The sequence below is a fragment of the Pieris napi genome, chromosome 10, assembly GCF_905475465.1.
Source record: "Pieris napi chromosome 10, ilPieNapi1.2, whole genome shotgun sequence".
Classification (NCBI taxonomy): domain Eukaryota; kingdom Metazoa; phylum Arthropoda; class Insecta; order Lepidoptera; family Pieridae; genus Pieris; species Pieris napi.
The window spans coordinates 10,747,041-10,760,620 of NC_062243.1; the positions used below are offsets into that span (position 1 = coordinate 10,747,041).

The 13,580-nt window shown below is 35.2% G+C and overlaps 1 protein-coding gene across 7 annotated transcripts in view; it reads left to right on the forward strand.

The window, feature by feature from the left end:
• LOC125052967 (phosphatase and actin regulator 4) overlaps nt 1-13,580 on the forward strand; it is a 45,892-nt gene that overhangs the window by 19,953 nt on the left and 12,359 nt on the right. The gene's annotated exons all lie outside the window — the stretch shown is intronic.

The following is a 13,580-nucleotide window of genomic DNA, read 5'->3' on the forward strand; positions in this document are numbered from 1 at the left end:
TGCCGAAACATTAATAGGCCGTTGGCTACCGAATAGCGTAAGCGTTAATGTATGTCTTTTCGTAGCACTGTCATGGCGTCGCTTATTGTATCCCGACTCACGCCTTTAGGGCCTAGGCTACCGACTGTCGACACGAGCTGTCATTTTCATACAAATTTAGTTTTCGACTTTCTACACACACTACTGTTAAGCCATCTTGGCTAGACCCCCTGAACGAAATATTCACGAGGATCAGAGCTAGGCCAGCTAGTCAACATAACAATCTACATTAGTGAATAACAAACATTCAGTATTGTGTATGTTTTTTAGTGTGTCGAATTGCGTCACAAGAAAACTGTCTGAAAATTTTATGTTTCATAAAAATTATATCCTATAATTATTTGAAATTGCTTATTATATTTATAATGTAGTTGGTACGTCGCCCTTTGCACTGATCTATTTCTATTTATGATGACTTGTTAGCTGTATTGAATTGTAGAAATAGTAAAAAGTAATGTAAAACAGAGAAAGGCGTGTGCCGGGAATTAGTAGCTTCCTGGCAGGACGAGCCGGGGTCGTTGACCTCCACCTGTCACAGCCGCAATGCTGAAACCTATAAAATATTTATCAAAGTACCGCTGTTTTATGTTTACATATTTTAATTGACTGAGGTTTGTCCAATGAAAATTTACATTAAGTACTTAGTTGGTTTTCGTTTAATCAATTTTTCACAGTTTCGCCATGAAACGTACGTCGATTAATTATAAGCATATGCCAGCCTCATGGCTATGCTGGATTTATAGTGGGCCTGGCTTTTAGTAGAAGATAGCTTCTTTTACTAACGCAAAGTGAGACATGATAGTCGATAAAACGGCTCTTTGTTATCTAACAAAGAGTAAGATTGATTAGTAGATTGCTCATTACTGGGTCGTCTTAGGGAGATGATTAGTATCAGCGCTGATTCGTTTCAGTCTCAGGTTAAAGCTTTGTGTTCACTGCTACAATCTAAATGCAGAATACTTATACAGGTCTTGGCTCGTAACTCAAATGTCTTCTAACTAACGAAGTCTGATAAATCTCACGTAGGTCCATGGCTTTAGACACTTACTGCCGGCGAATATCGTCGATATGCAAACAGGTCATATGGTTTGACAGGTATAAGGGGGTGCAGTGAGGACTTGCCCTAAGCTATGAGGGGCGAAAGGAGCGGGGTGTCGGCGGCGGACAGGCGCGCGCCTCAGTGCTGGCCCGCCCGCGCCCGCGCCCGCCCGCTCTCCGCCAGCCCGCGGCTATTCCACTGACCTAACCTCACTCGATCAAAAACACGCATCGACCATTCGATTTGCCCTTATGAGACGTTCATTACGTATCCCTAGAGGTTGTTGACCCTAATTAAGCAATTCTCGAGCTTTTTATCGATTGGATTTGTAGTCTTCCGTGAGGTGCTTCTGAAACTACGTATAAAATTTTAGTATTGGTTGCTTTGTGGCGAAGAGCATTAACAAATTGCAGTATTTGGAGGTATTTAGGGTTTAACCCTTTAAATATTAAGACAAAAAGCGTATGTGAACTATTATTAAAAGCAGGTCGTTAGGCGCGAAGTTAGCGGGCGATATCGATCCGCACCGGGCTCACGCGATCGCGGCCGCTGCACCGACAATGAGCTCCAACGGCTCTAGTTATATATCACCAATTCTCGAAATTGTATTAAACTATACCTAAAATCACTATTGTCAAATGGGACGTTCTGTAAGACGACGTACTTCCCAATTTACAAAACAAAATTTTGTGAAAACTATTGATTACAGCCTGCAAGTTAAATAGGAATGTCCAATTTAAGTAATATGCTAGTTACAGAAACTCAGTGGTCATAGTTAGTTTAAGTGTTGGGTATCGGTAGCGGTGAGCCACGGATGGTACCGTAAACAGTGGGCTGTGTTCGCGAGGCGCGGGCGCGGTGCCGCGAGTGGGGCCGCGCGGCCGGCGGCCGCCGCCTCCTCCGCGCCCGCCCGCTCGTTCCATGATGGGCTACATCATGGGCTGTGCATGCCTCAGAGGTAATATGCATGTCACCCGCATACCTCCACCAGGCTTCATTTAAACCCAAAGTGCCTAGAGAACGCACCACTTAGCTTATAACGAGCAATTGCCTTTTCAGCTATAATAAGTGCCTGCAAGCCTTGACCCGAAGCGGTGATCATAGCTTTGTCTAATTATAAGCGAACGTTGTTGTAATAACTTTAAAATGCCACGTTTAGTGCTCTTTAAACTGGAATATAAAAAACAAACGGCGCGCAACGCTAAAAATGATACAAACGCACTTTCACGTAGTAATTGATCGTATCTAAGACTTTCTGCTCAGCTATTGTCTGCGTCACTCTCACATTACAACACAATACCTGATTTAAATTGTATTAAATTATACCAAATAGGTGGATAAAGCCCATTTGACGGTACCGTTAATATAAGAAGGAATTTTTTTTTATTCGATGTTGGTTTAGATTTTATGGCCGACGTTTACAATCTTTTTAATATTTGATGATATTTAAATTAGACGTTGAAATTTTTTTTTTTAACAAGCAATTAATATTATCTTAATATATATAAATTACGTGTCACGTTGTTTGTCCGCTATGGACTCCTAAGCTACCGAATCGATATCAATCAAATTTGCACACCATGTGCAGTTTGATCTAACTTAAAAGATAGGATAGCTTACATCTCAATTTATACCCGCAATATTATTTTATTGCAAAATATTTGTTTATTATTTAACAGTCACAATTCTAACAGATGGCGCTGTGTTGAAAGTACCAATGTTTCACATAAGCTACATTTTAATGGCATAACCACCTGGTGTTCTCCTACCGTTTCCCTTGAATAGTTTACTACTATGTAATATAGCAAAAACCTTAGCCACAGCAACGCTTGGCCGGTCTGCTAGTAAATCTATAAAAAAGAAAAATAAGTACATGATTCTTATCGAACATATAAATCCACTTGTACTTAAAGATACAGACAACCCTAAAACACTATATCAGCATAAAATGTTGAATAAAAAAAAATATTACGTATTTTATGATGCAGATTGAACACTCTCTGTATTATTGGGCTAAGAATACAATCGTAAGATATATTTAAAAAAATATGCAACCCTCGAAGGCTGGTCTTTGAATATTCAAGTTATATGTAGTGTGTAGAGTGTAAAGCGTAATTTTCTGCATACGTTTCCTGCAGTTTGCAAGTTGAATATGACTCGAATATTAAAATTGATCATCACCTGACGTCATGCGGCTTCAGATGTGGGTGTAGACTGTGTTACAATATGCGTGGGAGGATGACGCGTATTTCTCTACTTGCACATTATAAGTGGAAAGTACAGTGAGATGAATGACGTAATTTCAAGCACATGAACTAGAATTGTAGTCGATTGCTCTATGGCTTTTATGTTTAAGTAGTTTTGTCATCAAGACGTTATTAGAAATTTTCTGATACCTTTTGAGTTGTGGAATTTGAAATAGTTAAGTTAGATTGTATTAAAAGTGTAGTAGCAGATCTTAGATAGTATTGCATCTTTATTTGAATTACTCCTATTTGGTAGAATTATTCGTATACAATTAGTAAACAGTATTAGCCATGGTTTGATTACTGTAAGGCTATATTTATTAAACGTCTTAATCAAAGTATACTATCGTTCGTCATAATTTATAATAAAATCGTTTTTACACTCAACCTAATAATTGTATGCTATGTAAATCATATGGGTAACATATTCCAAATACCATACGAATCATATTATAAGAGACATCTATTCGAGGCACATACAAACAATAAGATAACGCTGAAGGAGGCATAACGGGTAATAATTTAGTCTCCATGTCGAGCGCACCGCGACGCTCCGTGAATATCCTACAAAGTTTCTCAAGGACGAAATCCGGGTCATTGATCTTATACTGGTACCCATATAGAGATTACAGAAATTATCTTCGCTCATCGCTGACTCAATACGGACATATCCAATGCTGTTTTCGGTCGTCTTTTGTTATTGAAAACAAAAAGTTTAATGTTTTAATTGGTTTTTATTTTATTTTAAGCATTTAATGTTTACTTGATGCCTTTATTCTGCTGGACTTTTTTGATTACATACAGTCCGTGCATGATTTTATTCGGATTAGATTCAGTTATAACATACAAAAGATACATCTTCTGTGTTGTATACTTCTGTATGCAAAAATAGATTATTTATAATTATTTTCTTAAAATATAATCTACTTTATTTAACTTTAGAAAACGAAAAGTAAAAATCAGTGTACATTTTAAAAAGATGATGCACTGTGGTGGTATTGAAAGTGGAACAAAGTGGGAATGAATAGGTGTAGTTCAGTGAACTTTGATAAGCATAGCGGTTTTTTGCGTCGCGTTAACACAAGAGATGAATGGCGATAAATTAAAAATTCAAAACAAAGCTCGGCGACGCGTGGGCGACTAGAGCGCGCAGGGCGGGCGGCGGGCGGCGCGCGTCGATCGAAGAGCGCGCGCGGAGCCGTGCTAGGGCGGGCGGGGGTAACGATCCGGCCGCAGTCTTCCAACTGTTAGCGCGCCGCGAGCATGAGCGACGTCGGCACGCTCGCCGCGATGGATGCCTTCGCGGGCGGCGCGAGGCGAAGGCCCTCGCGCTTGCCGCCGCCGCCGCCCTTCGTTCCTCCGCCGCCGCCGCAGAAAAACGACCACTACTACGTGCGCCGCAAGTCCCCTGTGCCCAGGCACTCCTCTAACCTCACGCTCTTCGCGCGCACCAACGGTACCCATCATCACCGTCAACCATTTGCACATGCCTTATCACCACTTCTCGCATTCTTATGAAACTAGAAATTTAATTGTAAATATTTTTCATATTTACATCACTGTTTTTGATTTTTTTTTGTGTGAATGTTTTGTATTAAACTAAGTTCTAAATAAATTTCGTCGTCAACAAGTTCCCTCTTCATTTTATTAAAAAAAAAAGATTAACATAATTTACATAGTGTTGCTTTATTTAAAAAGTTTTACTTCATATACCTAATTAAAAAAAACCATAACATAATTTTCATAGTGTTGCTTTATTTAAAAAGTTTTGTAATGTACTCGAAAGATTTGTTTTATTCTTGCTTTATCGCTTTTCTTCTTTTCAATTTATATAATCTCCTTACATCTCAAATCTGTATGGACTTAATATAAACATAATTAATAATATTCATAATTCTATATTATTAATTATTTTTTCCGTTCAATTTACTATATACACTAGGAAAATTGTTTATTAATATAATATAAAAAGTAACGATTTTGCATAAATATTTTTGATCACCGTTATCGAAAGTACAAATATTATGCCTTTAATATTAGTAAGTATATCTTCACATCTATCAAAGCTCATAACTTTAACATTATAATTTCACGAGCTTTTATTCACAGCATCGCACGTCATTTAATATTTAAAGCTTTTAAAATTTTACAGCCGATGCAGTCATTTTCAACCTAAAGCCGAAATGAGGTTACCACAATTAATTTATAATACGTAATGTTGACTTTTTGGTGGTTAAATATGCACGAATGACCTCGTAAAACTATTTGCGATTGAGGTGTGGCGTATATCTATGACATTCTAACTGCTCAATAAACGCCGACGACAAGTCTTTACGAATTTAAAAAAAGAATTTATTATGCTTCCAATGTTAAATTAAAATATTTTAGGCGCATACCACAGCTTATTAGCTCACTTTGAGAGCATATTTGAACGGTTTCGACAAAGGACATACCTAAGCGAATTTATTCAGGGAACTATGCGGTGGCGGCCACTGCGCCCTTGACCCGCTATTGCTTCCGCCTCTGCTCTCGATACGAACGCTCTATTAACGCCCTTTGTTGTCAACACAATACTATATCTGATCTCCGTATTGTTATATGCTTATTTAAAAGCGCAATATTAATGCCGCGGCAAACAATAGCCACCATTTCTCTTATTCCTCTCTCATTATACTCGCAATTTATATACTTTTCTCGCGCTTTGTAGTGAAAACTATCAACTATTACTAACCTTATAATATATAAATAGTATTGACAAGGCATTCGAATAATTTTCTTATAAAGTAATACGATTTTATGCTGTAACAATACAATTCTGTAAACGTCTTTGCGGCTGTGTGTGCACGAAGACTATACCTATATAAAACATGTTAATATGGGAACGAATCATCGAAAATCCTTAAGATTAATTTTAAAGCTTTTAAGGAAATGATGAGTTCCATTTTTTAGTATGCTGGAATTTTACAGCATTTTTTGATGGAATTAAACCGTTTAGAAAAAATCATTGTTTGGGTCGTAGATTCGATCACCCACTGTGCACCAATGGACTTTCCATGTGCGCATTTAACACTCACTCGTACGGTAAAGGAAAACATCGTGAGGAAACCGGCATGCCTTAGACCCAAAAGGTCGACGGTGTGTTAAGCACAGAAACATCTACTTGTCTATTAGAAATTATCACGAAACAAATACAGAAATCTAAAGCCCAGACCTATAAGCTTGTAGCGTATTATATATAGAAAAGAACAAACTTGTTTTTATTATGTATATTCTGAATGGTCCAGTTTTAATTTTATTCATTAAATTACATTGTTAGCCTACATACAAATTTACTTTTATAGGCGAACAAAATTTATATTGACACTGAAAGCGGGAGTCGTGAAAAATGACGATAATCGCTGGATGTCGCCCACGCACCACCTCGTCACTGCGTTCTTAATGTTGGATAAAATCCACGAGCACGCTCTCGACCTAGTTATGTCTATTAAAATTTGATATTCCTGCTATCAAATAACTTTGGCATGAAATATCATAGAATTAGAAGATTAATTGCAATTGTCTCATAATTTGATAACTAGTCGCTTAAAGTCAACGATCATATTGAAAGTAATGTTTCTAAAGAGGTTTTATCAAGTGATTATACATTTCGAAAACGTATTTTTTTTAGAAAATAATAAAATTAGCAATATTAAATATATAATTTATTAATATAGGCATAATGTATTCTTATAAACGTCAGTAAAAAAATAATGCTTCTAAATATAGCGGCTAATCCCGGCTTAACTGGACATTGCCTATGTTACTCATAATGTAGAATTCTTGAATTCTTGAAATCGGTCCAGTACGTTTGTGTTTATTAGTAACAAACACAAATCATGTTATAATATTTGTATAGATATAAAATTATTTGATGATTATTATATATTAATATTCAATATTACGCTTATTTTCGAATCAAATTATTAGTAGTTAGTACATTGTCTTTTGGCTATATGTATTATGTTTAATTTAAAAAATGTAAATATTATTTTTATATTTCTTAAATGGTGGTGAATTTCAAACTGTTAAATAAATATAATTACAGCTTTATTTCAAGAGAAAAATTAATGTATTCTTGTATAATCACAAATACTAGTTTAGTGAAGGCGAACACATAACAGAAAAAGGTTCACAGATTTCTAAGGAAGACTATTATGCTAGCACGTATCGCCGAATGTCACCCAGGGATATACGTAATAATATGAAAATTCGCTTTCCAACCATATGTTTCATATTGCATTCTGTATGCAACTTTTGAGTACGTACGTACACCCCTGACTCTAATATAACCCTAGAATATTCTCTCTTTACATTGGAGAAAACTAAAGATTGGAATGTTAGGTCATATTTCTAGGTTATTGTGTCTGGGCAATAGTAATCTTGACATTGTTTGTAATTTTGGATGAGGAGTAGCCATTTCTCGTGCCATTGGCATATTTCGGCAATTACGTCACGAGATGCGGCCTTCTCAGTGATTTATTGATATTAATGTTTGCGTTTCCTGTTCCATTGTATTTTATCAGACATAATATACTAATTGAGAGTTAAATAGTTTGGTGGCATCAAAAGAAATCATTAAAAAGTTTAAAATCTTATCGTATCTACCTCCTTCTGGTTTCGTCTATCTATGTTTGCCATAGTAATTTTGTATGATGATTTTTAAAGGAGTACCGAGAGTTTTTTTACGCCGCTTTTTCTCTCGACCTACATCTTTGCCGATGAGTAGGGATGTCTACCGATGCAAATTTAATGACGTGGAATAAGTGATACCTGTGTCTTATATTCCATAATAAACATATATTATTTTATTTTTATTGTATTAGAAATGATCAGCAGTGCTTATTGCGTGACAGCCCCACGACTGGTAAAATCCACCTTATCATAGTAGGATTTTGTGTATATATGATAAAAAGTTCATTATCGTTGGATATTATATATGTGTATATTTTTGTATATGTTATATCCGTATCGTTACATTTAAAAAATATTATAACACCTGTGTGAAGCTAGCTATTATATTTCTATTCGTATAATTTGACATCTATTTTTTATGAAGTAATTTCGTAGTTACACAAAGAAATCTAGTGAGACCCCGGGCAAATGCCACCCTATCTCCACTTGTCCTTGTCGGCAGCGACAACCTACTAACATAGAAAAATGTCTTGATATTTGTTGCTTTACGCGTTAATGGAATTTGATAGTAGTGTAATCCTAATTGGTTTTTAACGGCCAGATCTGTTCGTCTAATAGTTTTTCTGTATGGCAAGCCGATTAGTGCCTTCCAATAATAAACAAATGTTAGCTGGTTACTTTTATGGAATTAATAGAAATATTTTAAGAGTGAAATAACTTTTTATTGGTCAAGGTTATTTCTAATATATCCCGCGAAATCGCATTTTCGTATAACGCCATTTTCGTCTCCATATAACGCTGTACTTCCCCTATATAACGCGAGATTTCTCAAGTTATATTTCTGTAATGTGAAATTTAAAATGATAAATCAAGTCCATAATTAGTATTGCGTACCTTTACACCTGTTCTAATTATGTTGTTATAAAATTAAACTAAATAACTTTATTAAATTCGTGTTCCTAGTTTTTGAATTGTTAAAAAAGCGGTTTCGCTACAGACCCAGACTGCGTTATATTTTTCTACCCGGATTACTGTATTTAAAAAAACTGTAAAACCTTTTTTTAAGCGCTAGTTAAAAGTTAAAATGTCTAATAAAAAAGTATAGAATAGCTAACTTAATATCTAATTTCAAATATGGAATTAATTCATTATTTCAATTTATCCTTGTGTCAATTTATTTACATGTTATCCTAATAATAAAAGATTAATTCCTTACTCTATGAAAACAGATGGATAACAAACCGTACATTTTGCTAAATTATAATCATATTGGACACGAAACCGTCTGTCAGGCAATTTGTCTGAAGGTCGTAACATTTATCTGCAGAGTGCATTTCTCGTCTTAGATCTTAGAGTTACATAATGCTGCAGAACGATGTCCTCGGCTCAGGGTAGCTCGGCCAAGGGCGGCCGTATCGATCGAAATTGGATCTAACTCCTGCCTCCCTTTCTCTCTCTCTCAATGACACGTAACTACGCTAGAATTGGTTGACTGTTTGCGAACTATTTCCTTACGCGAGTTTCATGAAATATTTAAAAAATCAGTGGCGCTACAACCTCTTTAGGTCTGGGCCACAGATTTATGGTCTGTTTCGTGATCATTTTTAAATCTAATAGGCAAGTCACCCACCACACACGCCGTCGACTTTTTGGGTCTAAGACATGTCGGTTTCCTCGCGATGTTTTCCTTCACCGTTCGAGCGAATGTTAAATGCGCACATAGAAAGTAAGTCCATTGGTGCGCAGCCGGGGATCGAACCTACGACCTTGGGGATGAGAGTCGCACGCTGTAGCGCTCATTGTAATGAAAAATATTTATTTAAGATTATTTTGACAGTTGACTCGTGACTATGCAAACTAATTACGCGTAGATTTTGAAATTAGTTGTGGCAATTAATTTTAACGACGAACTAAACTGAAATCGATTTTACTGTTGATTCATACTTCGTCAGTCGCACTCTTCATTTCTGAAGGTCGTGTTAGTGGCGCTGCACAACTTCCTTCACACTCAACTGTCTTCGGCAAGTGTGTGCGCTTGGGTGATGGTAGGACCTATAAGGGCCTCTCCGTCCAGTGAGAAGGGGATTGGTCTTGAGGTCTGGTACGCTCCAGTCTGCGTGTTACGTGTCCAAAAAAAAGTGCGTGCTTACAAATTACACATACACATGTCAGAAGTGAAACTAATTTTTAAGTCTTGTCCATATTTATACAAATCTAAAACTTTAGATTTCCGAGACTTGGAGAGAGAGAAAAAGAAAGATATGTTGGGAATTTAATGAATTTAATTGTCATTAAAATATTAAGTGTCGAAAATTAATACGAATTATAAATTAATTTTTTTAAATTTATCTCTTCGATAATAAAAACGCGTGGCGCTTTAATTTACAATTCGTCATTTGAGATTTCAATAAATAATTTTGCATAAAATATAAAATACTAATATAGCATAAATTCTCTTTACGAAATATTAATTGTAAAAATAGAATTTCTATAAGGTAATTTGCTTTTCTTACTCTTTCTCGAAGTTTCACTTCAAAAACTAATACTTTTGATATTTAAATGAAAACCAAATACATTTCGATATTAAAATACTGCGGTTTGATTAAAGAGGGGTGGCAATCTTACAAGAATTTGTTCTTTTTTGCGAAGTCTAAAAAAAGGTTGCAACGACAAACGGACACATTTCCGAGTTAATTATAATGTTTAGAACATTCGCACCAATGACCTTAAAATCGTTCGTAGTTGACCTTTCATATTAGATCTGCAATTAACACTGAAGGTGATTTAAGTTATATCGACATTCGCGTGATTAGGCGATTTTGCGCTAATAAATTCTATTGTAAGAGTTTCGACATTTGTAGCAATAGCGGCGAAAATTGAATTTTGTTATTGCTACATGCACTGCAATACTTTAATTTACATTTGAGGCATTCAGTTTTTAGGATTGGGTTAATATGGTTCATAATTCCGAGACCTGGATTTTTGAGCAGAGAACTGTTAATGATATGAAAATAGATAAAGGGTTAAGGGGCAAGGGGACAACAAATCAAATCAAAATCATTTATTCATATAGGTAACACAATGTACACTTATGAACGTCAAAAAATAAATACATATTAAATGCTTCTAGTACATTTACAAAAATGTTACACTCAATGTATGTTAATATAAATATAATATAACATACATTACTAGCTGCCCCCGCGAACTTTGTTTCTCCTTACTGTGATTGTACTTAGCCTACCTTTTAAGTACATACCAACACGGAACATTTTGCTGTGCTACCCCAGAGACTGTTCGGATTTCTGGAATGATTTTTTTTTTAGGTTTTTCTGTGAATTTTTCTCTATATAAACCTCAGAGTTCAAGTCATAAGATTTTAATAAACAAATAAAAATAGGGGTTTATCGTAGAGGAGTAAAAATTAAGTGTTGTATATATTTTTATATGCTGTATCATAAAAAAATAAAAACAAAAATTTATATCTAAAAAATAAAAAAATTGTGGTGGACCACCCTTAACATTTAGGGGGTTGAAAGATAGATAGTAGCCGATTCTCAGACTTACTGAATATGCATAAAAAATTCATAAGAATCGGTCTAGCTGTATCGGAGGAGTATAGTATAGTGAACGAACATTCTGACACGAGAATTTTATATACTAGATATAAAGCAATACGATAAATAATATTTTTTTTTATTATCTCACAGAAATCGACACCAAAACGGTGTCTGGCGCAGTTTCATTTGTATCGCGTTGTTATTCTTACTGTAAACAACGCATACATTTTGGGTTTAGCCTTAAAACCGGTTCAATTGTTTTTAAAAACAAAAATGTATTTATAATATCGATTATTGCCCTCGCTTATAGGGTAGAGGCAGCTGTACCCGAGTCAGGATGCAATAGTTATTTATAATTTTCCAAGCTATCAAGGCCGTTGAGTGTCGGCGCCAGCGATGAATGGGAGTCGCGTGTTACAACAGAAACCGTCATTTGACTATAGTCTATTCTTAGATTTCTTCTCAGCGTACGAGAAACATGACGTTAGGCGTTTTTATACACCATACGTAAATTTTGGTTGTTTGGAACTGATATACGTTACGTCCAGTTGGATTCTCAGTTCTCATAATCCAGTGTTTCCCAATGTGGGGCCCATAGGGGGGAAAAATGATTGTTAAGGGAGGCAATCTAAATCGACTGGTTATAACACAACGTGGAGACTTGAGACTGAAGCTTACCAAATTGGAACCTAATATAAAATTTCTGTAGCAAGCATTAAGTGCAAGGATTGTCTAATTTAAATGAATATAGAAAAATCTTTATTAAAATTATCTGGCATTTGAATTTCAGTTCATTTTGTTTTGAAAATTTACTTACTGTGTTTCGTTAACAATTTCCTATTGATTTCTTCCTAAATTAAAAAACCTATGATTGAAGTTTCTTCACTGAACACTTCAATTTTTTTAAATTATGTATGTTACATAGGGGGGCGTAAGAGTTTTATAAGGGCTAAAGGTGGGGCATGGCATAAAAGTGCTTGGGAAACACTGGTATAATCGGAATAAGAAATGTTATACAACAATGAATATTTCTTTTTATTGTCAATTAACACTTGTACGTACCCTACACGCTGTAGTATAGTCTGACGACGTGTCTCAGTTAACAAGCTACAGTTGGCCAGCGTTGGTTAATGGTCTTAGGGTAATATAAGTACTACTGTACAAACATTACAAGTCCACATAGTATCCCTAACTTCCATTCATGTGTCCTTTTATTAATATTTGTCCTGATTACTGTTTACATATGTTTTAATTGCATTGTTTTGTTCCATTAGTTTTGTCTAAATAACTATATGTCTTATGTATTTATGCACTTCTTGCTTACCTTATCTAACTTTTTTTCTCACAGTGGTTGCCTGAAAGATCGCTCGAAAGCGATAACCCGCCAGTTGCCCTCCATTTCATTTAATTATGTCAATTGTGTTATATTTCTGTATGCAAGGAAGTATTATAAATCAAATAAATAAATAATATTTAAATCTGTGTCTGTCATACAGGTCGCTACTTGTATGTTTAAAACGTAATGAATTTCGACAGACTGGAGTCAAAATTCGACTGTGAATCTTAGTCTAAACTCTAAAGCGTGGACGATTTATGACCAATTTGTCTATAGAAAATTAAATACAGAAATATGTTTGCCCCAAGCTCTGTTTGTGTTTAATGTTAAACAATTATCTAATACGTATTTTAAAGTTAATAATAATCATTTACAAAGAGAATTATAATTCTTATCTTCTAAGATAGGCACGGATAAGCTTGTGTGTTAAAAATATATGACCGACTAAAATGTTACCATTATTTGGCTGGTCATAAACTAGACGCGTTTTCAATTCGTTAATTCATATAAAATTGTGTATGGCTTATTATTTATTTATTTGTTCAGATAAAATAATCCATCATAATGTTAGTATAAACTTACGGACTCGTGTTAGTATATTATTATTAAAAAGCTAAACATAAAACCCATGAACAAGTGTACGCACAAAATGTCTCTTGATAGGCGAAGACAGGTTATCACAGTCTTCA